The 26,299-nt window shown below is 30.3% G+C and overlaps 1 long non-coding RNA gene across 2 annotated transcripts in view; it reads left to right on the forward strand.

Moving 5' to 3' along the window:
- LOC129963837 (uncharacterized) overlaps nucleotides 1-26,299 on the forward strand; it is a 409,853-nt gene that overhangs the window by 358,563 nt on the left and 24,991 nt on the right. For both annotated transcript variants that reach the window (XR_008784034.1, XR_008784033.1), the window contains 2 exons: nucleotides 5,015-5,090; nucleotides 9,323-9,426. This is a non-coding gene — a long non-coding RNA (uncharacterized LOC129963837). The remainder of the gene's footprint in view (nucleotides 1-5,014; nucleotides 5,091-9,322; nucleotides 9,427-26,299) is intronic.

The raw sequence follows: 26,299 nt of genomic DNA on the forward strand, positions 1-26,299 counted from the left end.
AAAAGCAATACGATCTCCTTCAATTATTTTTTTGAAATCGATTCAATTTCAATGAAATTTAAGTAGCGATTATCATGTGCAAAAAGTTTCGTGGAATCAAAAGTCATGTGCAAAAGTCTTCATAGAATCATCAGTATTTACAGCAAGGTAAACCTCTCTTCACTCTCTCTCTTAGATCAATTTTACCATGATATAAAACTGTTTGATTTGCTGTTGATTTACAAAGGGAATCTAAAGTGGGAAATATAATTAAAGATAATGATAGCCTTAAATGTTCAACTTCGAGATTTAAGCGGTTTCCCCCTTTGAATATTTCATGTAGGAGCACTTTAGCTTTTCACAATGTAACGTAATTAAAGACTATTTATTTTCCTCAACGATCATTCTAGTGGGTGTTAGCTACATTTGCTTCGTGTTTGTAACTTCCCACTGTCCTTCGAATACGCCAATATTTATGTCTCAATGAGGCATTTTATTTGGTAAGAAAATGAATATTTAGGTCCAGTTTTAGCGTGAAAAGGTATAATATAACAACTTTAGACGGAAATTTCCTATAAACCTGAAGAATAATACTCTATCTTGTGTAAATCAGACAAAGTCTTAATTCTGAAACAGTTACTTGCAGTTTTTTAAGTTTCTCGTTTACAAGTGCATAAAAAGGAAATATAATCTAAGTCTTTTGAAATCTAATAATAATTCTATATTTTAATGATATTTTACCAATTTACCCAATATCTTGAATACCAGAATATATAACTTTTCAAACTTAAGAATTGGGCATTTAAATAATAAATTCATTAAAGTTTTCAATCCTTGATAAATGCATTTCTAAATACTCAAAAAAAAAATCGAATTCGAATTCGACAGTTCCCCAAATACAAACCTGCCCAAATCCGAAAAAGCATAATTTTTAAATGACATCTGTCTGTTAATTTGGTAACCCAGAAAAAGCTTTGCGATAAACAGGTAAGATTTAATATGCGGTCTTAATACCAAATTTGAAGCTTTCTGTTAAAATTTAGACGAAATGCGATAAAAGGGAAGTCTCTCTGCCCGTATATATATGATTAAGATAATTTTAAGAAGCGAAGAACTGCATGGATCAAAATTATTATTGAGAATAATCAACTGAATTGTAGATTATATTAAATTTTTGGACACTGAATCTATCAAAAGGGGTGTGATCCCTTGATGATTTGAATACTCGCATATACGGGAGCGCAGTAACTCAGAAACGCAACGGCATAGATATATAAAATTTGGTATACAATCTTATCTCCAAAATGACTGTTTTCGGCCAAATTTGGGCTCAAGTTGGTAGAAAGGAAGACGTCCATAATGTATACTCAGTTTTTTAAAAATTATATTACGATGCACAAAACTTAACATATTGCGTCAGTGCACGTGGAAACCAGAGCAGCCGTGCTTGCGGAAAGATGTAACATTCGAGGGTTTGCTTTTCCTCTCACTATACCTCCCCCTCTGTATGCTAAGAAGATGCAGATGAGATTAAAAGGAGATATGAAAAGAATGCATTATACTATCTAAAAATAACCCGAAATCCAGGGCAAACCATTTTTTAAAGACTTTAACACCAAGAATTACAATGTTTTCCTGTCTGAATTTCTTTTGATTGACTTGCAAACCAGCAGGATTGGTCTCCCCAAAGCTTTCTCGCATACACTCTGATAAACTTGTCTTGCCATGTCAGACAACGCTTTACATGGTATAGGCGTACAATAGTTACGAAATATTAACTTTTGAAATGAATTTAGCATTTTTACTGAATCTATCGTGTCATCCTTGGCCAATTACTCGGGATTAATCCTTGGCATGCGTTAATAATATCTAAAAATCAAAGTTTTGTGGTCGCAAAATTCGCTACCAAATTTGATATGTTTAAGTCATTGTGTTTTTGAATTATCGCGTTTACTTGCTTTTAAAAGTACAGACCGACAGATAATCAACAGGTAGTTGGATTTGGCAAAAAATTCCACGGTGTCTACAATATACATGTTAAATATGTATGCCGAATTTTATCCATCTAACTCTCTTGTTTTGCAGTTATCGTATTAATTTATATTCGTACGCCGGACAGACAACTTTCCTCTGAACAGATTTTACTCACAATTGTATGAAATATGTAAATATGATGTTAAGAACGTATATCAAATTTCACCCTTCTAGCTCAAAGTGTTTTTGAATTATTTTTGTCACAGACAGACAGACGGACATTTTTCAAAAATATATTTTTTCGAACTTGGGGAGGTCTAAAACGTGGAGATTCGTCAAAATTTCGAGTTCGAATTTTTTGACGATTACTATACTTTCTCTATGCTTCGTATACCAGAAAGTAAAAATCTACGACTTTGATTATATTTCCCAAATTAGAAGATTATACAAATGCAAAATATACATTTTCTATACTATATATAAGAGAAGGTAAAAAGTAGCATTCCAAAGAAGATAAGTTTGACTTAATATTCGTTATATAGCAGTAGTTCTTAAATCTTCACTAGTTGCGTTGATATTAGAGAATTCACTTGAGTATCTAATAAACAGAATACCAAACGAGTCCTTTATAAAACCAGATGAGGGCAAAAACTTTTAAAATCGAAAATATAACAACTTCTAATGATATTATTATAAAGCGAAATTCGTCTGAAATATGTTTCTATGAATATTTATAACAAAAGTGCGTACTATATCCAATCTTTTAACGACGTTTTCATTCCATTTAAAAATAATTACGAATGCACGATACATATTTTTTCCATCTTAAAATATTCTATTTCAAAGAATTAAACCTTCGAGCCCTTTCCACTTTTCCCCTTTCTTTGGATTCTCACGAAACAATTATTGCTTTTTCTCGGGAATTATTTGCTTTTCTTAAAATGCTTATGCTTTTAACAGAAAAAATGTATGAATTGCTTTTTTTTTGTATTACCAAAGAAATGCCTTGAGTTTTACAAATTTGGCTTGCCCTTTTTACATTATCAGTTTCCGTTAACTATAAATAGGAAATTTCAATAGTTGATAACTTTTTTTTTTTTCATTCGAAAAATTCTACGCATGAATGAAACAACATATTACATTTGTAAGCAAAATATAATTTTATTTTGTTCATTTTCATTTAATGAAATAGACGCTAAACAATTTTATTTTTAAATGATATTTTTCCTCAGTTTCATTAAATATCCAAATATCTTCTATCGTATTTTTTAAACCATTTCTAGTTTCAGGACGCCTGCACAAGTTAAATTTTATTTATATCCATAATAAAAAAAGAGATTAAATATTTATAAATATTTCATTATATTTATGAAAATAATTTTCAAAATTACATTTAAAAACAGGGAGCTCAAAAACAATTTTTGAATTCTTAATGACCAAATTTTTCAAAAGTCTTAATATCAGTTGGAATATATAGAATACTTACAGGCAATAAGATTTGATTCGAAAAAGATTGTACCCCACTATCACTTTGCTTAAACATACAGCTTTTTTTTTGTCAGTCGCACGCAAACATGAGTCATTATAAAGGTATTTCTTTTTATTACATGATGATTAGGCAAAGTATTTCGATAATTGTGCCAGTATCTGAATCGTAAAAATATTTAATGAAAGCCTATCTTAAGACATCGATATTCTGACACTTAGTTCAAAATGCGCTATTAGAATTTGGCATCGCATTTTCATCAACGAGAAACATAATACCCAATCGTACCACTAGATATTTTATATATATATAAAAAAAGAACTTTTAATTTCAACCCTACGAGTTTCTTTATAAATTACGGCTCATTAGTTTACTTAATAGTTGGTCTTAATGGTTATGCTTTAGCCAGTAATAGCTTTTCTTATAAAACGACTGGAAGTTGGTCACCTTTGGGAAAAATGGAGGAAATCCCGAACCCGGAGCAGACTTCCTCCATTCCCGACATGAATTGGATGTTAAATAAACGAGAAAGCTTTTAGCAATTTTTTTTTTCTTTCCAATCAGTTGGAAAAAAAAAATTCCAACTCTTTATAATAAAGTCGTAAAATAATCGTAACCTTAACTCCAGCGAAGCGGTGTAGGCATTAACTGTAATAGACGGCGCAGTAAAAAATAAATACTCCTAGAAGGCAATCCCAAACAAACAAAAAAACAAATTCCTTCCTAGTTTCCCGATTGGTTCATTAAACTGAACGGGACTTTTCTGGTCATTAAGTAGTGGAGGGTAAAAATTGAGTTTAAAAAGATGATGGCCCTAGGTAGTTGCTAACAAATATTCGTAGTTTTTAACATGCCTACCTCCGTGGCAGACGCCATCTATAATCCTAAAAAGAAGCAGCAAAATTAAAAGGTTGACTCAGAAACTTAATTTGTTTCAAAATGAACCTTCCAAGCAATTGAATCAAAATCATTTCCCGTGTGGTGACGAAGTCTGAAGAATGTGGCGATACTTAATAGGTTGGAAATTCGAGTCCCGCCAAATTAAAAATGGCCACTAACGACGGTCTTATGCGCTCACTCATTTAGCCGCAACGAATCGCAACCGAGCAATTTATCCGGACGTCATTGCTTGATTGAGAGAAATCGGAATAAATTAGGGATTAAATTTATGTTGGAACCACATTTCGACTCGTCTCTTCTAATTGGGGTGTTTTTAACTGTAAAATAATGCTAATGAGTCTGATGGGGATTTTGCGGGGCTTAGAGCATGCGTAATTTTATGTCGTGCGCTTCGTTAGAAGCAATTAGCATACGCAAAATTAACTTTTCCTGCCTTTTAATCTGTCAGAGCGGCTCGGCTGTAACATGGAATTAATGAAAGTAATTAATCTTTGGACTCAAGGTTTTTGTTAATTAAAAACTATACTTTTTTTACAGATTTTGTTTCGTGTTAAACCTTACTTTGAATGGGTGAGTCTTAAATACTCATTTAAAGTTCACAAACAAACTGTTTAAAGACTTAATAAATCACTGATTAATGATACCAAACATTTAAAAATATTTTTTTCTTTATAGGGGACACAGTTGGTATCCAGAAGAACCAATATTTTGAAGGGATGCAACAGCTTTCATCGATAGTTTGCTCAATGGAGTAAGAATGATTAGATTAATATTTTTCAGATAAATGAGATTTGATTTTTTGGGAAGAAAATATTAAATGTATTGTTAATTATCCACTAAATACTCTTCATAATACAATAAGAACATTTGTACTCTCTACAGTTCCTACTCTTCAAATCGAGCTTGGCATAATCCCATCCAGGGGGAAGGGGAAGCATTATATGGATTAAAACATGAAATGACTGAAAAATATGAATCGGAAGGCGAAAAACACGATGCCTATCCTCTGGGTTCTTAACATTATTCAAAAATTTACGGTACGGTATACTATTTAGCAAAGACTTGCTAGACTATCTGCTGTAGGTTTCCTGGCTTTTCTATCAATCGAAATACAATTTTAAACCAGCGGAAGTGGTTTCCACAAAATTTTCTTGCATACTTTAATAATTTTGTCATGCCAGAGAACGCCTTACATAACAGTGGTGTAGAATTGTTACGAAATATTAATTTTTGGCGCGAATTTTCATTTTTACCGAATCTATCATGTCATCCTTGGCGAGTTATTTGACGATTATTTCCTGACATGACTTAATAGTATCCAAAAATCGAATGTGTGTTTTAGACTCGTTTTTTTCTCAACCGAATAATGAAATAAAAATTTGATACAAATCTGCAGTTGCAGTCACGAAATCCCATACCAAATTTGATACATTTAACTCATTCCCGTTTAACTTTATCATCCGGATTCCACGAAGATTTATTAATCCGGATTCCATGAAGCAATAATTCTGTGAAGAGTTCCAAAAAACAAAGGAAAAAGAAATTTAGCATGTTATCTTTATACCAAAATTTTATGTGCACCAGATTTTTGATAAAAGCTATCATCGGGAAGGCTTAGTGTTCCAAAATACATGTCCAATATATTTCACTCGTTCGAAATTTTTCAATTTAAACTGCGATACAAATTGTTCTCTCATAATTCATTTTCGAAATTGTTCAGATTAAAATTCGCCAACTCAAAGGACTGTGGAATGATGTTCAATTTATCTAAATGATGAGAAATCTGAAAAATAAATATTTCAGATAATCACTCAATATTTATTAAATGTAAAAATAATATGAAAAGTTGGAAAAAAAAATTCATTACAATCTTATGCTCAAAAGATTCAAATAATTCGAGGAATAAGAAAAAACGAAAAAATCTGCAAAAATCTTTGAAAAACACAAAGCTTTATTTTAATTTTATTATTATTATTTTGAAATGGTGACTTTCACAGATATTCGTATCATTTCCGACAATGAACAACTGTGTTATAATAGGTTAACGAGTTTTGGAATCCTAGAGTTTCAAAAGTATCGATGCATTCAAGACAATATTTTTGCAAAACGATGCCCTTGTGCATATACTCGAATATTTGCTTTGATAAAATTCCACAGGCGGTTGGACAATAAGCCTTTAATTAGTAACAATTAGCAGTCCTCGGTGATTAGGGTCCCACTCCATGTGATTTCTGATTATCGAGTTTCTTAAAAATCTTGGTTTATCATAAAAGCCTAATTTCCTTTTATTTAAAAGAAATATTTTTATTTGAATCTTTTAATTTAATTTTATATTATTTTTTACATTTAATAAAGCATGAAATCATTATCTAAAATTTTTTATAATTCAAAATTTCATATCTTTAGGGATAATAGATCTCTCTGTATCGGTGAAATTTAATTTGAATATTCCTGTACATCTTTACGGAAATTAAACATTATGTCATGTCAAATTTCTCTAGTCATTCAAATCTCTCTAGAAAAAATTGTCCTGGTGGAAGCTTTTTTTCTTCAGTTATTATTAGGATATAAAACTTTACGGTCACATAATTTGGACACTTCAACAAATTCTAAGTTTATCAATCTTTTCAAATCAAGATCGTAGCTTTTTTTCGACATTAAATTTGATTTGTACGGTGGAACTTTGTGACAATTAAATGGATGAACTCGAAAATAAAATTTTCATGGTTTCATTGATTTAGAATCAATCCAAATTATATTCAAAGAAACAGTTAATTGTCTAAAAAATTTCTTGTCTTGCTACAGAAATTCAATTAGTTCAACACCGGAAAAATTCACTTTTAATTTATATTGTGATATAAACCTTCCGGATGGTATTCATTTCATTTAAATACAAATTACACCAAAAATACACATAGACCAGAATGGATCTCTTGAAGCCTAAGTATCATGCTAATGTCACATGATGTCTGACAATCTAAATGTATGTTTTCCTCCTGCAATGTCCAAATTTATCAACTCAAAGAAAGAAATAGTTTTGAGAATGTTAATAAACTATAATCCTGAACACAAAACGCATGGTTCCATCCATTTCGTTCGCCGGTTGCACCAAAAGAGACTGGCCACATCCTATACGACAGCCACAAATATTCAATTGGCGCCACAGGATCCATGCCTGAAAGTGTGAATTCCGATTCGCGTGATGCCCAGAATCCATTAGGGACGTCGTTCCTCTCCTGCTCGCACGAAGACCATATCCTCAAGACGAGGCTTTGGCAGCAAATGACCGCTTGTCGAAGGACCTTAAAATGAGCCTTCATGCTCATGAGAGATAATAAAAGAAGCAGTAATAACTTTCTCAAACACCACCAGATATCCGCCTGTGCCTCGTTAGCATCTTGATTTGCTGCAATCTGTTCCAAAATTGAAACGAAATATAGTTGTTGAATAGAATTAAAGGTTCGGTATAACAAACGAAAGAGGGAAATATAACAAAATATTTTGAAAAGAAATTTGATTATATATCAAACAGGAATAGGAAGACAAGTTCTTGAGGAAAAAATGTTGGAATATCTTGGAGATTTTTTTTTCTTCAAAAGGTAGTTTTTAAATTGTGACTTTATGTATAAGATATTCAACATACTGACAAAAATAGAGACTATTTCCCCCTCTATTTTCATATGAAATTGCCATTTAAAAATATTCAAAAAGTTTGTGTCAATATATTTTGCAACTAAATATTTTTTAATTGGGATAAATAACAGCGCTCTGATAGCACAAACACAATGCCCCGTTCTGTCTTTTTTTAATTCGTCATTTTAATATTTCCTATTCATAACTGTTATCCGAAGTAAATCATTTTTAAGCCATTTCAAAAGGCAAAACTACTATGCTTACAAATATATTAATTATATTACAGTTCTCATTTTACTCAAATCTCGACAATATTTTAAATTTCTCCTGATAGCTATCACATAAAAAAATGCTCTGAATATTCTCACATTGTTTATTGGAATGGCAACGTTCATGCAAATACATTAATACACTGAATAAAAACCGTCTGAATTACTTTTCTGTGATGTTAACGGCAACCTATATAAATGTAATAATTAACCAGCCAGTAGGGTCTTCCCTAAATTTTCACCCATACTCTCGAATAAAGATGAATTTGTGGTTTACATGCGTTTTTTCCCAACCAATTAAATCCAGAATTTAAGCAAAAAAAAACCTACAATTGTAATCATAAAATTACACTTCGAGTTTCATTCGTTACATTTTTGAATTATTGCATTTGCATGCGTAAGGATGTGGATTGCCAACCCCTATAGGTGAATTCCATTGCGTTATATGACATAACGAACCAATTTTTTTAATAAAATAAATGTAAAACAATGCAATATTCAGTTTAATTCTTTACCATAATATTCTTCCAGTTCAATATATATGAATTGATTTCTTCAGTCACCATTGATCGATTTTTACCAAACAGAATAAATATTTCCTGGAAAATTATTAGTCAAATAATTGCACAGATCCTGTGTGATGCTAAAAACACAGTCTGACGATTGTGAAGGATAGATCTTGTAGTTGAGCAAAAACGGATTACAGCATGAAATTCTCTTGAAAGGAGGAACGTTCAGTGGCGTTGCAAGGGGTGGGCAAGGAAAATATAAATGCTCCTGGAAGCAATCTAAGTGGGCACAATGAAAGCAGTATTTCTGTAAATAATTTTTTAATTATGAAAGCAGAAACTGGCGAATGAGACGGAAAAAGAAGAAAAATTATTACCCATATAAATATAACCCCAGGTACCATTTACCCTCACTGTGTCATTGGGTGCCTTTCAGTAAATGACACCTGCTAATATACATTGCTTTGCATTATAATCCCGAAGTGTACAGATACCTGCGATTCTTCTTTATATGAATAATGTGCCATTTTATTATTGTAGCTATAATTGTTTAATTTCTATTTTTTTTTCAGAATTACATGTTCCATCTCAAGAGAACACATATTGCTAACCCTTTATGTGGCAAAAAAATTCTGTGTGTTATTGTCCACTGCTGGAAGATTTGTAAATTATGTTGGTAAGTACAATATTTAGAAAATAATTACCTTGAATTTTTAAGAATATCCCTGAATTTTTTTAAAAAAATACACTAAGCTATTTGAAATGCCACTTTTTAGTATTTAGAAATCTAAATATTTTCTACAACTCAAAATATCATTTTTTCAAATTCAAAAATCATTTTTTTTTTGAAAAATCAAAATTTTTATAGTAAAAATAGCATATTCATTAATTCAAAAGAAGATCTATATATTGCTGTCTCTGTCAAATTAACTGAGCATAGCAGTTGAGTATTATCATTTTAAAACAATAATGAATAAAGAAATTACTAAAAATTGTCAGTTATTAGCTTTTTTTCCTAGAAATTACAGTGTTTGATAAATGTTAAATAGAAACTTTTTTCTTCAAAATCCCAGGCTGTAATTGGATTTAAAAAAAAAGGTTTTATACATTTTATGTATAGTAAACAGAATCTACGAAGGATTTAAACTCTTGGAGATCATATGTCCGCCCTATCGGATTGATACAATAAGCAATCATTCATTTAAGAACATATTAAAAAACTTTTAATAAAATTTCCTGCAAAAGTTACAGAAAAATATAAGTGGAATATTATTATATTTATTTGAACACTAATATTGTCAAGTGAAATTGCTCATTAACAACAATTGAATTTTAATACAAGTTTATGCCTGATATTTTAACTTTTAAAAACGTGTGATAGTCATTTGACTGTTGCTTCACGGAGGTTATTTTAAAAAGTAATAAAGTTTTTTTTTTATTCATTAATAAAAGCAAAATCAATTATTGTATTTTTAGTTCGTTAATCCCTGCCCAAATTCTCGAAGAACATCTAAAAAAACATCACACAAAACAAAATATATTTAATAACTTCGCATGCCAGTTAAAACAAATTTTTAGATAATTCATTATCAGGTAAACAGACTTGCCATTATATAAAATCGATGAAGTCTCAACCATTTTCTTCCCAAAAAATCCCATCCGTTTCTTAAGCCGGTCCGACGATGAGCTGCAAATTTTCATTAATGTGCATAATGTATACATATCGATTTTATTTTACTCATTTACTCGTGGCCCGAAAGGTCACCTCATGAAGTTAATTGAAATCGAAGACTACGAAGCACGCGAATCAGACCACTATGAATACAATGAGGCTGCTTATTCCTCTCGAAAGGTGAGTATAAGAGGAGGGGGGGGGGGACGAAAGAAAAAAAACCTTGAGTGCCTGCTGCTAGTTTTTTAATGCGCTTCTGGCAGGGGACGATCTAGGGATCATAAAAAATAGATATTATACTTCGTCACGCAATATAGTTGTTCCTGCAGGGATAGGAAAGTGGCACGCGCATCAACTTTGCTTCCGGGACGCAGAGGGTTAGACGATAGAAGTATATAAAAAATGGTTGAGGAGAAAAACGTTAATTTTTTAAGGATTTTTTTATCGATAGTTCCTCCTCTTTTTGAAATGAATAAACCGATAACCGATTTTAAAAAATACTTTTTTTATTATTTTTTTGCAGCCATCCCTTTTTTTTTTCGACTCGTACCTTGATCGCCACCTTACGTGCATACACAAAGTTATCATAGGGTGCAATCTTTTAAGGAGAATTGTCCCGAGTGAATTATGGGATAAAATTCGGCCGTAAGTTGTGTTGATGTTCCTTTTGAGTTATTAAATTGAGGAAATTTGTCAATAGATTCCGGTTTGTGTATGGAAGGTTCATAAAGTTCGAATCCATTTTAAAAAAATAGCAACTTTGTAAAAAGTATTAGAAAGCTTGTTTCATCTAGCTCTTGTTTATAGAAATTCAACTTAAATATGGCTCATTTTTTAGAAAAAATGATAGCCAATGATTCCATCTCCCGATATCTGATTTTTGTAAATCCGATAAAGCCTACTCGGATTAACAAAAATTATTAAAAATTAACTGATATTTCTAAAATGGAACATAACAGATTATGATTTTCCTACTTTGACCTTTACAATTAATTATATATATCTCTTAAATTTTAAAGCAATTATTTCGATCAATATTGCAATGTTCAATTATTGAAAAAAACAATGCTTTCTTTGATTTATTAGATAGCTAGAAAATAAATGGTTTCTTTACTTTGCATGTAAATACGTGCGAATTTTAATTGATTGGTGGCAAAACGAAGTTTGAAATAAAGTTGAAAAAGTTTGAATGTAATTTTATAGATATTGGTGCAAAAATAGCACAGTAAAATGTCGTAATCTTTATAAAATTTTAACCAAGTTCTCTGACTATTCAGTTACATTTTTGTCACAAATAACCATTCTAAATATACATTTCTTTTTATATTCCCTGCCTTACAGCTACAGTGAGTTACAAACTCGACTCTATTTATCTTCAAAATTTGTAGCCCCCTTCCAGTTGAAATGAGTTTGATTGATCTTTTCTATCTTGGCTACATGATTTCAACAGCTCTTTTATGTTAATTGCAAAAAAATTTTTTGTTTGATTTGCATTTTTTTCTGATTATAGAAATAACTTTTGAAACTTCTAATCTTGTCTCCGGGAAATCAGGAGTCGGAAAAAAACGTCCAAAATATACATCAGTGTTCTGTGTTATCCACATCCTGGTGATTAATCGCTCGAAAAAACTGTCGAAGATTGTGTGCTAATAAGCATTTTCCTAACTTTTGAGAGTGCAAATTTTATAACTGAAATTCTATATCCGAAAGTTGAATATAGATCCAGTTAAGTATATTTTTTAAAAATAATTTTAAGATAAGAAGTGATCATACTCTGAGCCGAGGGGATCTCGGGGAGGATTTAAGAGAAACTATATTTTGTTAAATATCTGCACCATACAATATCGACATATGCTGGCAGGAATTCGAAACTACAGTTGATGAATTGAAGATGATTTTAAAACTTCTATATTTTTTTTTTCGCCAGAAAATTGTAGAAATATGTTTATTTTATTTTAAAAGGATTTTTTTTTCTGGAAATACGCTGTCCCTTCAAGGCAAGAAATAAATATAAAAGCACGCGCTTACCATTTGCCCACCAAAATCCCATCTGTTTCCGATGTAGATTTATTAAATTCACAACAAAATTACTTTCTGAAGAAACCTAAAATGGTGAGCCAGAGGCTATTGCAGTAATCAAAATCTCCACCAAAAAAAATGAACAAACTTTAATATAATATGACCTACATCTTGCTGAACACCCCCGTTTTGTATCTATATTGCACACTGCTGGTATTCCTAATTCACTTCAGATGACAGATCTATGGATGGGGAAGAGATTTTTAAATGCCCCGGGATACACCCCTAACCCCTTTCTGCTCGCAAATCACGTGACCTATCGAAGCGGCAAATGGGTGAGGAAATGACAGGAAATGAATCTGGCAAACAGCCCTCTTTCGAATAGCAGCGAATGTTACTTAGAATGAATGTATCTCCCCATCCCCCCTTCCACTCCAATGAGAGAGTGAGGGGGGGTAGAGTTGAGTGGGAGGGGGCGAGAGATGAATTGGTGGAAATTGGAAACAGCATACGATTTGGAATCATGTTAATGGCAACGAGAATTATACGTTGTCCTCCAGAAAATTGATAGACTGCGTTTGAAATTTTTTTCTCCAATTTTTCGGCCTAAGAAGGTGAGGAGGGAATGAACTCAAATGAAGTGCAGTTTAGTTACAGTTACAGGTCATGTCTAAATACAAGTTCATATCATTTAAATACTTCCTTCAACACAACTAAGGATTTCAAAGTATCATTTCAAAAATAGCTAAGATTGAAATCTCAGTTACTCAGTTGGTGAAATATTTGTGATGGATATTTATAAATATTTATTTTTGCTTATGAAATTATTGATATTTGATTGATAAGTTGATGATGATGATATAAAATTTTGGTAATAATATATTTAATGTATAACAGATTATAATTTGGTTTGTTTTTTTTCTCCACGCTTTGAACAACTGCGTAAAATGATGAAAAATTTTCATCAAAAAAGCTTTTTAATATTATGTCTGAATAATTTTTATAGTTATTTTCTCTCTTTCTATGGTATGATTAATGATAGTACATAATATTGTTTTACTGCAACATAAAAACAATCTTTCTTTCGTAACTTTTGATAAAAGTTTAGATCAATAGCCACCTTCGTCGACTAGCTTGTTCCCCTAGTTTAGTGACCTTTTTAGAATGTTAAAATATTAATATGAAATGCATCTTAAATTTTAAAGTTTCACCTTGTTAGAAAAAAAACCTTGTTGAGGTCTTCTTGTTATATTTAAATTTAAACAGATTGAATATAATTGAGTCATTCTTATTAAATTATTGCGAATGCTAATTGAATAATGCATGTTCTGCAAAATATATCAAAAAAGTAAATCCTACTTCCAATGAGTTAATTTCCGACAAAAGCAATTCCTTTTTATTTTAATTTTAACGCTGAAAATAGTACACGTTTGAATTTGAACTCCATTATTAGTTTAAAGATATAGTTATCAAATTAAATTTAAAAAAAATATTGAAAACGGAAATGAAACTGTTATGATTAGAAAGGTATCTGTTTGAATTTTTGAGATAATACAAAAATCATTTTTATGAGAAAATAGTTTTAGTTGAACATTAATATCCATAAGTGAGTTATAGCGATTATGGCGATAGTAAATACGTTCATTGTCAGAACTTATGATTGAAAATCTACTTAATCAAACGAACTTTTTTCTCAAGGAGAGTGAGCTGCTTTAATAGATGATTTGGTACAATTAAATAGCAAATGCGCATCAGAGGTGAGTCACACGCCAGTCAGCTTATTTTCAAGTTCTATTTAACATCTATTTCTATCATTTGTATTTTTTTTTTTTTGACATCTTCTTATAATATATTGTAAGTTAGTTTAATAGCTAAGCGAAGTTTTGAATTAAGGACAGCTATAAAAACATTCAATGAAACAATCTGAATGGTTCACATATATTTTTTGCTTATATTTGACTGTTGCCATTCGAAAATAAGTAATAACAACGATTTACATGGCACGCATGTTAACATTTTATGATAAGAGCGAGAGATCGTTAACAGTGTGTGAAAGATTTACACTTTTGTTATAAGACATATTGTGTATGAAACTTACCAGCATTCAGTAGAATCCGTAATGTTGCCAATCATGGTATAAAAGAAAAACAAAAAAATGCTGGAATTCGGTGAAATATGCCGTAACAATGTAGTAGCATTTTCTTCTAGAAAATTCCAGAAGCTTCTTCTCTCATAATAGAAAACCTATAAATGAATTTATTCAGTTTTTTTAAATACTCTAACAGTATTTTTCATTAAATAAACATGCATTCATGATTTTACATTGAATTCTGTTTTTTAAAAGTCGATAAATATTTATAAATGTAAATTTTAATTAATGTGTACTATCGTTATTTTAATCAGCTTGTTATTTATTTTCAAATTATCATATCATCAGCCGATTGGTCTAGTAAAGAGCATTTCGAAATCTTTCCACTACTAAAAATTCAAACAAATTAAAGGTAAATTTAATTAATTTCTTTATCTGTAAATTTTATAAAGTTAATTATTTTCCTATTGTTTAACAAAGAGTCGATGTTATAAACTTTAAAATGTCAACTTAAACAACATTTGGGTACTTAATCAATTTCCAAACTAGAACAAGAATAAGAAAAAATGATACAACTTTCTAAACATATATGGTGGAATCAGTTCATACTACGTCACACACATCAAATGTCTCCCGCGACTTTGGTCTTGAAATTTTCTGGCCATCTTGCTGGAGATCTTAAAACCTGATTTCACACGGCATACGCAGTTACTTTTGTCGTTCCTATGTTTTGGCCGCCAGAATAAATAAACTTTTGTGGATAAAATGAGTGAACTGACATCGTTTCTGTGACTGTTGTCCAGAATAATATAAGTGCTTAGATATACGAATATACATGTTATTACGAAAAACAAGGATTTGTTGACATTGTTACTTGGCTTCATTAATTTGTTATTTTTTACATTGTATTATAATTTTGACTCGTTGTGGGAACACAAATTCAGTATTTGGCGAATAAATTTCGATATTTGGTCTCAGTACATCACCAACTTTTATTCGGCGTAAAAATAGCGAACTAATGAATAACAGTACTAAAACAAATAAGTTCAATTTTAAAACGGAACACACATTTCCTCGTCTGCTCAAAATAAAATATCCGAATTAACTTTTAAATTAAATTTTTAATATTGTTTTACAACCGCTAAAAACTAATAACAAATGCATAATGGAAATCATCGATTTTTAAAAATCTTTAACATTAACTGCATGAAAAATGAAAACCTTTTGCTTTTAATACCTTATGATCAAAAGCAGAAATGCGGGTAAATTCATTAATGGATACAGTGCTTAAAATGCATACCGGAATAAATAATAAATAAAGGTAAAAATCCCCAATAAGAAGAAAGAAGCATTTCCATTAAAGAAGTCAAACTGTCCTTTAAGATCCTAAGAAGCAAGCCGGGAGAAATAATTCCTTTTCTATTACTTTTCCTGTCCATTTGATGGAAATTAATATAAATTTCTTCGAGGTTTTTCTAGAAATCGAAAGCTTTGATAACAGTAATGTGTCCGTGAAATTAAAAGCGAGCTTCTGTGTGTGTGCCCACCACACATCTTTCCTTTTGGAGAGTTAAGTAAAATTAAAGGCGGTAAAAGTGGTTTTTTAGGAGGTGGAAGAAGGGGGGAAGCAGGATTTTGATTGAAGCCGATGGAAAAATTAATAATGTCGTTAGAAAGTATGAGAAAATGGTACGCGTTTATCGTAATAAGCACTTTTCTAACGAGCTTCCAGGAAATTTTGAATTAATTTCTCGGCGATGAGGAAATATAATGAGTGGCAATGGCAGTAATATCGTCTGCATCGTCTTAAAACATGCCAAGCAAGCAAACGATTTTTATCTTTGTAATTTATTTAATAAGCATTGACGTGAATGTATCCAATAGGTTTTCAGTTTCGTTGACAAATATTCTGCCAATAAAAAAAAGCCGTTAAATATTTTGATAATTGGATTTTGTTTCAAAAGCAAGCTGTTCTGTAATGATTAAAATTAAAATTAATTTATATTTTGGACAAGCTTGGAGTTTTCGATCGTCAAAAGAGAAATAATGGATAAATTACATTTATTAAATATCAAATCGACGTGGAGGCTGAATATTAAGGATTTAGGCTTAATGTTTCTTTTTGTTTCAGTTTTTAATAGAATTCCAGTGAGGGAGGTTATATTTTAATTAACAATCCATAAATAATGATTTTTGCCATTGTAATAAAAGGGGATTTGGGCCATATAATATAAAAACGCATATTAATTTTTGGAATTTATGAGAAATATACATATCTGAAAAAAATATAAGGTAAACAATTAGTCTTTGAATAGATATTAATTAAAATCGATATAGAATGCAGGTTTTAATAAAGATCTAAGGAAAAATTGATTTTTTTGAATTCGTGACAGGTGGTTTAAGTGTCCATGTACCATCTAAAAATTCTTTCGATATCATTGCTTGATAGTATGAGAATGTATTTTATCCTTCTGCTTTTCTTTGCACATTTCGTGTGCGAGCATTTTAAAATAAATCTATCGGATAACATTTAAAAAGGATTTTTTTTTCAGATGGATCCATTTTTTAAATTGTTACTGCCTTGTAAGTATTGTTTTGGTTAATCTATTAAAATATCAGAAAAGTATTAAAAAATAAATCTGAAATTTCTTTAATTTATTGCTTACTAGCCGCCTTTGGCGACCAGTCGGTTCGCCAATCTTAGTGTTCGTTTAAATTTTAATAATTAAATATTTTACGCAATTCCTACTTTAATAGATACTTCATCAAAATATTTTAAAACTTCAAATTTTGATAGTCATATAATTCACTCATAATATTATAAAGGCCTTCAGCCATAACGTAATATGTATCTTTCTCATTTTCTGTTAGCTGCCGTCGAATTTATACCTTAAATTAAAGTGGAAAGAATTAATCTGCAATTAATATAATAATATTTTTTACTGAAACAAAGCATTTTTTATAATATGATTACTGATAGCAGAGTCAATAAGAGTTTAAACTTTATGGGCACTAAAGAATATCTTTCTTAATTTATGTAATATCTCAAGAATTTGTCAACAAAATTTTCTCAGATTCATCATGAACCGATCGATTAATTAACAATGTTTCATTTTAAATGCATCAAACACTATGAAAATAAAATGAATCGTTTAAAATAATCGGTCGAAAACAGGTTTAAAAAAACTACTTAATAAACGATGTACTTAAAACTATAAGCATATACAAAAAATATATAACTAACATAAATGCAATTTAATTACAAAAGCATGCAACTAACCTAAAAATAATTTAAATCAAGAATCATCCGTTGATAATATTATCAGCAATCAGAACACAATGCGCATGCGTGAATTTTCAATGCCAGTTATGGTAACGCAAATGCGTGAATTTTTCTACGCCAGTTGGGGCAATGCTATGCAGATTAGACATTTTTAATTTCCTTTATTCTGTGTTATTTTAATTCCAAAGTACTTCAGAATGAATCTGAAAGATCGATTGATTAACAATGTTTAATTTTAAATGCATAAAACATTAAAAAAAATAAACAGAATCGTTTGAAATTATCGGCCGAAAAATGTGAACCCTAGCTTCATTACTGTTGGGAAAAAAATCTGAAGCCTTACTCATTTGGCGTTGGGGAAAATGAAAAGATTTTTTGGCGGGAAAGTTAGTTTTTAATTAATAATTAAAACTCTAATTAAAAATTCAAAAAAAGGGACCCCAGGTGCACATTCCCGACCTCCAAGGTATACATGTACCAAATTTGGTAGCTGTAGGTCAAATGGTCTTTTCTGTAGAGAGCCAACACACACATTGAGCTTTATGTAGAAGTATAGATATTTAATTATTGAAAGGAAATTACCCATTCTTTTTGGCAACAATCAGTGACTAAAACTTAACTACATCAGCTCATTTTTTTTTTTAAATATTTTTATCTTCATTGATTTGAGAATCTCAGTGAATTATTCAGCAGACACAGACTTATAAAGAAGAAAAAAATTAGATGTATACAATTATGTATACAATCATATCACTGTTATACAAACTTTTTTGCCCCTCATTTTTATTCTTTTCGAATAAACAGTATCTTTCAGAATCCGCTTAGATTTTTTTTCTCATTTTCCCGTTTTTGAAGTTAACAAAAAGAAAATATTATAGTCACTCAAAAAGTCGAATTTTGATATATTTTAAAGTTTCAAACCTCCTCGAGATCAAAAAACATAAAATTATATCTATCTAACACAAAAACGCTTTAATTATATATATTATAACACTTTATATATCTTATATAGTTATAACATCTTTATTAGAGAATATGAGAGAAAGTTTAAAGGAGAACTCTGTCACTGTTTTTTTTTATTTTAATGACTTCCGAAAGTTTCAATTCAATCAACTCTAATTCTGTTTTTATCGTGTGAGGAACAACTGAGCTTACAATAGGGTCTCCTTTCTATTGAAAAAAGGGGGAGTGGACATGAGTGAGATTTTCTTTCTTTCTTTTTTATAGATATTGAAACTGAATCTTCAAGAATAATGGAGTGAATGCATGTTATTCCACAGTCATGTGACTAATTTAACTCTACATGTAAGCTGATACGTTAATTATGAGAGAGATGCATTGGAAGTCACTCTCATAAGTCCAAAAGGATTATAAGATCGGATTTCAAGATAAGACACAGGTTAGATGAATGGAGTGTACATTTAATGCGAAAGTTACGTAGCGATGTCGCATTATAAAAACTATTTATTGACTTTCGACCACATCTTCTAAATAAACAAGTAATATTAAAAAAAAATTAAAGTCAATTTCTACTTAGGTCAACAAAAAAAAATTATTTTAGTTATTTTTATTAAATAATTACAATTAATATAAATATGTATATACATATGACAGAATCACAATATTTAGTGGCAAAAGAGAAAGTGAATTCTCTTGCAATTGTCCTTTTTCCTTTCTATATATGGTGTTGGACTATTATTTTTGTTTGTTACCATTTATTCGATTTCTATTTGTTTTCGTTTCTAATGTATGAAGCTGATGGGGGTCTATAATTTCTCATTCTATCCATCTCTTGTAATGCTTCATTATTACAAGGAACCTTTCCAGTGAGTTTCGAGCAGTCCAGTTCTTCAATTAATAGTCCCTCTAATGATTTCACACAACTCAAAGCGGCATATGTTTGACCTGCTGCGAAGAGTTTTCGTCCTAGTTATATCTCCCATATAAAACTAAAATTAATTAATTAAATTTAATTAATGAATTAATATTGGAAAAAAACTGTATTAACATCAGGTGTCATCCACTACAAGTTTTAAAAAAATGTATTTGAATTTGAGTGGAGGAATAAAAAGTATTTTATTAACGGTTAAAAATTTGAACAATATAAATATATATAGGAGAAGTGTGAACTAATTGTAGGAATTGAAAAAAATGAATCAGTGAATTAAATAAATCACTCATTTAAGTTATTTTTGAATTATAGCATGGTCATACAACTTTATTTTTGGAAAATTCAAAAGGTTTCTAGGTAAAACGCTTCGGAAAAAACATGAATTTCAACCTATTAATAGCAAACGACAGATTATAATTTAGATTACAAAACAGATTATGTTATTTCATGAATGAAATTCAATGTAGTTTTAATAGAGTAATTCCATGATGTTTTGATATACTATTCAAGATATACTAAATAAGAATAATTTTGAAAGTCCTGCTATTGCAGCAGAGCATGATAAAAGAAGTATATATAATTTAGTTTAGTTTAGCTATATTAACATCTCTCTTTCAAGCAACACTAATACTATTTTGGGACGGACCTCGTACTTTTAAACCGTGGGCAGATATCGAGAACGACATCTGAGCTGGTACCTTCCTCTTCAAACCTCTACACCACACCAGCGGGGGAACATTTGTCCCCAACGGATTTAACGAGCACCAGAACGCTTAAACGGCGGCTGTTCATAGAATCAGGTCTGGAACCTGGAACTCTCTGGTTTCGAAACCGAAACCATACCATCAGACCACCGCGGCCTAAACGACATGCGTAACTCTCGTTATTACATCTTTGAAATATTTCACTAGAACCTATATTAGAAATATAGATCAAACAGATTTATCTTAATACATAAATTTGTTCAGCGGTAACATATCTAAAAAAATAGAACTTCAAATATTGTTCACTACTATTTACTTTTAAAAATGTTTCTCTCTAATTTTGTTTCTTCGAAACAGATTAATTTTTTTAAAATCAGCTCGAATTCGATAAAATTAATTAATTTCCCAAACAAATCTAGATAAAACTATTTGATATAAACACACTCATTTTGTTTTTTAATTTATAATTTTTAACTCTATCTGATTGGAACCAATGCAAAAATAATATTAAATACTTGGAGAAAAAAAAAAAGTTTGTAAAAAAAATTAAGAAATGACATGTACCGTAATGAATATTCCCCCAATTACGTTGCGAGTAAAACCCTATCAAATTCCAACAAATTTTTATCATTTCCAAATATTATGTCCTCACATTTCCCTCTTTGTTACTGAAATTCTTATGGGGGGAAAAATCTAAATAAATCTTTTTTTTTCTGGAAAGATGCCAAGAAATTCAATACTGATGCCAAATTCTAGTAATCAAATTATTTCTGAAACTGCTCTCTTCTTCCTAATTTGCCAAAATTGAATATTAGAGTTTCATTTTTTTCCTGAGTAGTTCTTCACTTCAAACATGCAGGACGAAAATCAAATTGATGTTATTCAATCTAGTTATTAATTATCGACACCCATTAGCGAACGCCACATGGGAAACACTGAAAAAATATGGAAAGGGCAAAAAACATAGTAAATTGAATTATGCTTCGCATGAACATTCATAAGATGAAAGATTTTCGTTATTTTATTAGAACAAAAGAAAAGTAAAAATGTTATATAGATAATATTGTCTAAATTATTTGTTCCTAATTCAAATAAGTGATTTTTATAGCGGTGTTTTGTTCCATGAATTGCAATTGCTAAAATATTTTTTATATACGCCAAAAAAGCAGATAAAAAAGTTTCTAAGTAAAAATGTTTGGATTAAAAAGGAGTTCTAGTTCACTTTTAATATTCATCGTAGATTAATTAATATTAACAATAATTAAACTATTAAATTCAAATGAAGTCATTTGATAGAACATCGCGAAAAAAAACTTTATTTTTATCGTCTGCGTTTTTTATGTCAATTTAATCAAAAAGAGTTGCGATTTCTGATTTCATTTCCTGCTTTATTTTTAAAACAAAATCCTGGGATGACCACTTTTCGACGATTCTGTCTCACTAAGGGGTGAGACGTGGAAGGATGAGCGCATTTCCAGAATTCTTCTTCATTCTTTGACCTTGATTTCCGCCCTATTAGATACTTTTTCGTTCATTTTTTTTTCACGTGTATATGAATGTCGTGTCGTTTCTGACTTTATTATTTTATTTTAATTCAGTCCACGCGCTATCCGAATTTACTTTATTGTTAATTGTTAACGTCTCATTCTTCCATCTTTCCTTTCACCCCTATTTTGACGAATTAAATCCATCCTAATGCATGCTCAAAATGTTTTATCTTACTAATTCAATCTTTTTTTTAATTACAAAATAAAAAATGATGAAGAATTAGTACAAAATGCGTTTAAAAATTTTGAAAACTCAGTTACTAGTAAGTGCAAAAGGTACATTTCTATGCAGTCCCTTGGACAAACTTCGGATATTTTTCCAGATCTTTTTGGTGAAGAATAAGAATAGAGTTGCCAGTCGAGATATCAAAGTATTTGAACATAGATATTAGGATGGTAGGACACACATATGATTATTACTGTAGCCTCCAACGCAAAACCTCTACTGCTTTTGAAAAGAAATCTTATAAGTGTTTTTTCATGCATTAATTAAATCAAATTATTTAGTTTTCATTTCATGTAGATCATCACGTATAATTTTTAGGATACCAATATTATTGATCTAGGAAATTTTCCATTAAACTTTGTTTCGTTAATAATTATTATTTTAAATTTCATTCTTTAATCTATATTTGATATAGGTTCATATAATTTCCTCGTTGATTTATCTTTTAGTTTATTTTTAGATAGTTATTTAGGATTAACTTCCTTTCATTTTATTATTGACAAGCCGCTTTTGGAGACCAACTTGTATGCCAGAATGAATGATCCCTAAAATTCCCAATTAAATTATATTCTGTAACTTGATCTTTATCATAAAAAATCAGAAATCAGCAATAATATTTTTAAAGTTTCGAATTTTAATAGCTATATAACTCATACTAATATAGAAGCTTCACACCTTTCTGTTTGCTCATTGTACAAGCACAATCTTCATCATCTTTCCTCTTCCTTAAAATCTGAACGTTCATTTCAAATCGAAGTGATTGAACATTTATTCAAAATAAAAACTTTTCTGCTGAAACTAAACATGCTTTTTAAAAATAAAAGTACAAGAAAAGAGCCATTCAGCATTGAAGTTTTATGTGTGCTACATATAATATTTTTCATAAAATTCAGTTTTTAGTTTTAAAAGATTTATTGATCTAAATAACAATATATATATTTTTTTCAATTCAATAAATGTATTTCTGAAAAAGTTATGAAGTCTAAATTTTATTGTCTTTGATCCTATGGACCATATTCTTAAAATATTTTTGATATTTGAACTTTTAAATCACATAACATTTCAATCTTCTGCGAACATATCAAAGCGGGTTAAAAAGTTTTGCATATGCTTATTTTAAGATAATCGACCCATTTCATTATTTTAAGCCAGTCAACCTCGGAGAAACTCTGGGCACTTATAGGTGTACTTTCTTCGAGGTAGTCAAGGAAGTAGTATAAAATCGCTCGCTTTTATGAAATTGTTATATTCAAATTTTGTCTCAAAAAATATATTTATTAAAATTTATTAAAAGATAGATATTCTCAAAAAGATATTTATTAAAATAATTCATTTGACCCACTAATAAAATAAGACTCATATGACCTAGGGGTTGTTTAAAATTGTAAAATTCTGTAATTAATTGGAACCTTTGTTGATTCAAACTACATGAAACAACATTATTTCATTTAGACCATTTTTCTTATCGATATGCTTGTTATTATCAGTTTCGAAATCAGCTGTTCAGCTGTTTAGAAATCAATCTGATTATAGTGAATATCATGTATACATTAAACCAAGTTTACTTTATTGAATAATGCAAACATTTTAAAAGTCATTAAACTTTTTTCCTGCATTTATTTTTTAAAATTATTATGCTTCATATTTTTTCATTTCACACTGACACGTGTTAAAGATTATAACCTTTCTAGGAAGTGAGAATTAACTTAAGCTAGAAATATCTTTTATTTTTTTTTAATTATTTAATATTCCAATTAAATATTTAAAAAATTGCTTAATTAAATATTTAAAAAAATTTTACACGAATTTTCAAGTCTAACTGCCAATATCGAATAGCGCTAACACTTTTCCATTTTCCCCTCTCGTACCGATCGAAAGGAAAAATATAAACATCATGACGTCACTTTGCGTGTTGCCACCGTGTGGAACTTAAATATCTTATCCTACACAAATAAACTGAAATCTGAATTGAAATTTTGAAAAAATGTGTTTATAAGTTCCGGGCTGTCTTTCTTTTTGATTATATTAATTATCGTCGAATAGATTTAGAAGACATCATCGGTATTGAAAGCCTCTGAGTACCTGAGATCTTGATCTTTGTTAATGTAAAGATACGTTTTGTTAATATTTATATCAACTGAAAACAACCATACAAAAATGAACCACAATTTTAATCATAGCAATAAAACCGAGAGGAGTTGCTTTAAATTCATTGAAGCATTCATCCCTATCCCACCATGTAACTGATTGCATAATACCGATTGAAATCTGTAGGATCTGGACTTTTTTCTGCATGCTTTTAATGATATCTTTATCATTCCCACTTTCTCCGATTAGATTCCATTTCCAGACATCCAGCTACATTGATTCTGTGGAAAAAGAGAACTGTCACAAATGACTACCCATCTTTCGGGGTGATCTTAATAGATGAAACATCCCCGACCATGACAATTCGATACATTTCATTGGCATTGCCCACAAACACGCTTCGCACCGTGACGGAATTTATCACTTTGTAAAGATTCGAGCGCTCCAGAAAGGGCAAGGAGAAAAAGAAAAAAAAAGAATTTCTTGCCGATATCAAGGTCATTTGCATAGATGGAGAAGGTAATCAAACTCACGGTTTCTCGCCTCATTAACCAGTCAACATTTCTTGGAGACGTCTTTCAAATTGACTTTTTTTTCTTTCCCCTCTTTCTTTCTTTCTTCACTTTTTCAAGAACTGAAGAACCGATACGAAAAGCCCCGAACAATTTATCGCCACTTATGCTAATTTCTTAACGATGCCTCCTTTGGTTTGGCTACCGATTATCTTTGGCGCTGAGGCGGCTCAAGACTTCCTGTCGTTTGGCAGTCCCTTGAGTGCCCCCCTCCTTGGAACAGTATAGATTCAGGATGGGAAACTGTACCTGTGCTGTCTGAAGCGCCCTTTGATTTATTTGCCATGTCTTTATCTCCATTTAGTGATTATGCCATTTATCGGAGAATTTCAGTAACACTGTTGCCTCGGTTAGTGTTGGCAAATGGAATCTCGTAACGCAATCTGATGCATAATTGTGGTGAGAAGTAATCGTGTTGGATATTTTGTAGTACATAGTTTTTCTCTGGTTATTATGGTTGTGTCACGTTTACAAACATGCATGGGCTATTTTCACCAAATTTAATAGAAAAAGGCGCTGTTTATCTGTTCATATCAAACGTAGTTCATTGAATTTTAGAAATAAAAATTATATTTTACATATAATTTGTACCACACTTTGCACATTAATGAACACACTGAGAGAAAAAAACTATATTTTACTTGTAATTTGTACCACACATCACGCATTACTGAACATACTGTGAGAAAAATGTACTATATTTTACAAATAATTTGCACCCCAAATCGCGTATTCCTGAACACACGGGGAGAAAAACTATATCAAAAAATTATATTTTACTAATAATTTGTACTACAGGTCGAACATTACTGAGCGCACTGGGAGAAAAAGAGTGTCACGATGCTTATAAACTGGTCGAAAATATTAGAAATGATATTTAAATAGTACAAAAAATTCCTCAGCCGTTTTATAATCAAATTTGATTATTTTTAAAAACATAACAGAAGAAACGGGACATCAACATGCATGTGTAGAAAATAATAAAATTCTTTCTAAAGATAATATTTAAGAAATATACATATGTTATTGCCTGTGATTGGGATGACCTGAGTAAAAATTCTAATTTCCTTTCCAAATATTTTTTTGCATATATGAATAAAAGAACAGTTAAGAAGCAGTCAGTTATGATGAATTTGGAAAACGGAGCATTCGATTACACTTATATAAACGGTACCGTCACTGAATATCGCTGCAAAATCAAACGTAAATATATATTATTTTAAAATTCTATTTGATCTAGTCTTTCAAAAATCTAATTATTCCTCTCAATCAACTGACCGAATCATAAATCAACGTATATCACAACTGCATCGGAATTTATATGAATATTTGTGGTGTATTTTTCTTAACTTTTTCATGTAGTTTTCATATGCATAGTTCTACTTTCTGTATTATTTCATTAAATTGCTTTTAAACTTATTTCGCCTCATGTAGAATAAAACGAGATGTATCGATCGT

Source organism: Argiope bruennichi, chromosome 3, assembly GCF_947563725.1.
Source record: "Argiope bruennichi chromosome 3, qqArgBrue1.1, whole genome shotgun sequence".
Taxonomy (NCBI): Eukaryota; Metazoa; Arthropoda; class Arachnida; order Araneae; family Araneidae; genus Argiope; species Argiope bruennichi.